Here is a 4,632-nt window from a genome sequence, read left to right as displayed (position 1 = left end):
GGGCTCCCCAGGCACGAAGAGTGCCAATGCTTGTTTGGTGGCTTTTCCAGCTGCCCTGCAAGAGCGCAGGCAACTGCAACCTTAGGGGACAGTTTAATTTGGAGTCCCAAAGAGGGGCTCAGGAGGCACGCTGGTGCCCAGGCTCATTTTCACAGCTGCCCAGCAATTAGTGGGCAGCTGCCACGTTTAGGCTTGAGTAATTGCGCCTTCTGCTTTTGCTGCATTGGCAGCCCGCCCTGAAATTCTGGACTTTGGGCATTTTGAGCCCTGTGAGAGGCCAGTTGGCCTGGGGACAGTTGGGTGCTGTTAGACACTGTGTTTATGCGTAAGGTGAGGCCTAATGTGATGCCTACTGCGCAATGCCTGTATGCCCTGACCTATGCCTCAAATGATGTTTATGGTTATGAGGGTTGTGCGTAATATGGTTATGCTAATGGTTTTACCTAACATGATGCCTAATGTGATTTATGCGTAATGTATTTATGCCCCTGAGGTTTGGGCAGGATATATTTGATTCCTAATGTGTAGTGTATTTATGCTTAGGATATTAGGCATAATGGGAGTTATGCTACGCTGAGGGTGCCAAGTTAATTTCTTCTACCAGTAGAGACTGGTTGTTATTACTGAATGACGGTTAAACAAAGGAAGGGAGGTACCCCTATGTACTACACAGGGACGGGGTATATTAATAGACTAAAAAACAGAAAGTCTCTATATCATAATGTATGAGAGGAAGAATACCTCTATCTAGGCCAAATGTTTTGTTCGGATGGTAAATAATTCTGAAGGTATTTTTCTCCTCAGTAGGTGCCTCTATCTAAAAAAACATTTTACTCAATTCAATTCAAATGATCTTTATTCGGATATATTTAAAAACATCCATAAAAGTACATATAAGCTACTTCAGACATTCCTAGACACAGCCAAATAAGTTCAAATATCAATGTGCAAATAGTGCAAAAATAATTCTAAATCTAACATGTTCGTTTTGTTCGCATCAGAAAGCTCTAAAAGATGCGTCCGTTAAAATATATAAAAGTCATCCCAACAATAAAACAGGTCTTATAAAACAGCATGTCTAAAAGTACATCCAATGTGCAAATATGCAATGTACAAGTGATAAAACAACCGGATAAATAAAAACAGATCTTATAAAACAGCATATCTAAGAGTACACCCAATGTTTAAAAATACAATGTGCAAATAATGAACAGACTGTCAAGCCAGATTCATTGGGGTAAATGAACAACCATTGTGCAAAGTACAGTATGTTAAGTGAGCAGAATAATGAACACACTTCAGGTCGTATTCATTGAGGCACGGGAACGGACAGCAATTTGAAGAAAGTGACTGACTCTGTAAATTACGTTGTCAGTACTTTGCATCCGTAAAATTCTAAAAGCCTCATTAAAATCCGTCAAGGCATTGGCTCTAAAATAGGGAATTAGAAAGTGTTTGGTATATTTTACATAAAAGCCACAAAACAGTGTGAAATGCAGCAAACTTTGCTTTCCAACCTGGTTACATGGGCAGTGTTGGAAAGTGGTTCCCGGGGAGGCTGCGGAGTGTGCTCCTGTCCACCCTGGGGCCCACCTTTCCCAGAATTAGGCCGAGCAAGAGCAGAGAGGCCCTGCCTGGCAGGGTCTCGCACCTAGGATCGCACGCGCTGCGCTGACTCTCTCTTCGGATAGAGGGACACCACACAGTAGGTCGTTTATAAGGTAATAAGTCTTTATCGATAGTTGTCAGGGATCTTTATGATCCGGTAAGTAGGTACCAAGGTAAATGCCACAAGCGGCAGCGATCTTGTGATCAGGGAAAAAGGGGGTAGCGGGACAGTCTTTGAATCAGTGTCTCTGCGAGGTATCCGGCGCACAGCTCTCAATCCTCGAGCTGAGGGGATGTTGCTTCTCTCGGCAATCTCTGCCGGTTCTCTTGGAGGAGCGGGCCGCGAGTCACTCAGCAGGCACCGGAGGGTCTTAGTTCAGGGAGCCGCGACGGCGTCAGCAGGGCTCAGATGGTCTCAGGGTTCGGGGAGCCGCGACGGCGTCAGCAGGGCTCGGATGGTTTCAGAGTTCGGGGAGCCGCGACAGCGTCCGCAGGGCTCAGGTGGTTTCAGAGTTCGGATGGCGATCTTCTGTTCGGTGAGCGATCGAGCCGGGACCAGGTCAGCAGGCTCTCGTCAGTCCAGGTCTTCTCTGCCTCTCGTCCCTTCAGCACCCCTTGTTATACTTCCCCTCCTCTTTGAAGTCCGGGGTCCTCGCGGAGAGGGGTCGGGTGCCTGGGGGGCGGTGTGTCGGGGTTTCCTGTCGCTCAGCTCCTTGATCTGTTCAGAGGTGTCCGGGAGGGACTCCAGACACCCAGCAGGAGAGGCGCCCGCTCACCGGGGGCCTGGTGGTCGATCGAAACCTCCCTCGGGGAAGAGACCAGAGGTGTGACAGAGTCGGCGCCTCTCGGTCTGGTTTGGGGGGTGTCGTTCTCCCTCGGCCGGGCATGCGTGTTGGGGATCTGTTCGGCCCTCGGGATGTTGGTCCACGGAAGCCGAAAGGCCGTGCCCACGAGGTTCGGCGTGTTGGTAGTGTGACTTGCTGGTCGGGAGGGCCCACGCCACGAGGCCGGTCTCACACGTGCCTCCCCCAGCTGAAAGGCGGGGAGAACTACCCATCCACTTGGGAGTTCTCCTCGCTGAAGCGGAAGAATCGGGACAGGCCATCCGCGTTGGCGTGGTCAGTCCCGGGGCGATGTTCCACAGTGAAATCCATCCCCTGGAGAGAGATGGACCAGCGTAGCAGCTTTGGGTTTTCCCCTCGCATCTGCATCAACCACCGCAGGGGTCGATGATCCGTTTGCACCCGGAAGTGTGTTCCGAACAGGTAGGGCCATAGCTTTTTGAGGGCCCAGACTACGGCGAACGTCTCTCGTTCAATTGTGCTCCACCGCTGTTCCCGGGGCAGCAACCTTCGGCTGATGAAGGCGATGGGCTGATCTATGCCTTTGTTGTCATATTGCGAGAGGACTGCCCCGATGCCGTGTTCCGAGGCGTCCGTCTGGACCACAAACTCCTGGGTGTAGTCGGGTGCTTTGAGTACCGGAGCCGCGCACATTGCGGCCTTTAGGGTGTCGAACGCCTTCTGGCAGGAGGGAGTCAAGTGTATTTTCTTGGGGTGTTTCTTGGAGGTTAGTTCTGTTAGGGGGCCGGCGATGCTGCCATAGTTTTTAATGAACCTACGGTAGTAGCCGGTGAGGCCCAGGAAGGCTCGGACTTCCGTTTGGGTTGTAGGACGTTCCCAAGACAAGATGGCGTCGATCTTCGGCTGGAGGGGGGTGACCTGCCCACTCCCCACCTGGTGCCCCAGATAAGTTACGGAGCCGTGCCCAATCTGACATTTGCTAGCTTTGATGGTGAGGCCGGCCCGGCGCAGAGCCAGCAGGACTTGACGGAGGTGCTGGAGGTGCTCGGTCCATTGGGAGCTGAAGACAGCTATGTCGTCAAGGTAGGCCGTGCTGAACCCCTCCAGTCCGGCCAGGACCCTGTTCACCAGCCGTTGGAAGGTGGCCGGGGCATTTTTCATTCCGAACGGCATCACTCTAAAGCGGTAGTGCCCATCTGGAGTGGAGAAGGCGGAGCGCTCCTTGGCTCCCTCGGTGAGGGCAATCTGCCAGTACCCACTGGTCAGGTCGAAGGTGCTGAGGTAGCAGGCGGCCCCAAGGCGGTCAATGAGTTCGTCGGCACGGGGGATAGGATGAGCGTCTGCTCGGGTGACCGCATTGAGGCCTCGGTAGTCCACGCAGAATCTCAGCTCGGGGTCAACACCCGGGGTAGTCGCTTTCGGAACCAGGACTACCGGGCTGGCCCAGGGGCTGTCGGAGGGTTCAATCACCCCGAGGTCTAGCATCTTTGCTACCTCGGTCTGGATGCAGGTCCGGACCCAATCAGGGACCCGGTAGGCCCGATGTCTCACGGGCGGGCTGTCTCCGGTGTCCACGTCGTGGACACACCAGCTGGTGACCCCAGGGGTCAGGGAGAAGAGATCCGCGAACTGCCCTAGTAGCTGGCAGCAGTCGTCGGTCTGTTGGGCCGTGAGGGCGGTCGACAGTCTCACTCCTTCCACGGAGCCATCGGTTTCCTTCGCACCCAGGGGGTCTGGGAGGGGCTCGGTGTCTTCTTCGGCCCCATCGTCGGTGGCTAGGAGTAGACTTAATTCGGTCCGTACAAAGTGGGGCTTGAGGCGGTTCACGTGGAGAACCCGGAGGGGGTTCCGCGGGGACTGTACATCGATGAGATATGTGACTTGGCTCTTCCGCTCGATCACCTTGTAGGGCCCAGTCCATTTATCTTGGAGAGCGCAGGGTCTCACCGGGGCCATGACCCAGACTTGTTGGCCCGGCTGAAACTCGACCAGCGTAGCATTCTGGTCATACCAGCGCTTCATCTCTTCTTGACTGGCCTCAAGGTTTGCTTCTGCGAGTTTCCTGAATTTTCGGGTCTGGTTGTGGAGCGCCAAGATGTAACGGAACACGTCCGGAGGGGTCCCCCGGGGGGTTGCTTCCCACCCCTCTTTGACCAGGCTCAGGGGTCCTCGGACGGGGTGTCCGTATAACAGTTCGAATGGGCTGAATCCCAGGGATTTT

The sequence above is a fragment of the Triturus cristatus genome, chromosome 6, assembly GCF_964204655.1.
Source record: "Triturus cristatus chromosome 6, aTriCri1.1, whole genome shotgun sequence".
Taxonomy (NCBI): domain Eukaryota; kingdom Metazoa; phylum Chordata; class Amphibia; order Caudata; family Salamandridae; genus Triturus; species Triturus cristatus.
This window is presented reverse-complemented; position numbering follows the sequence as displayed.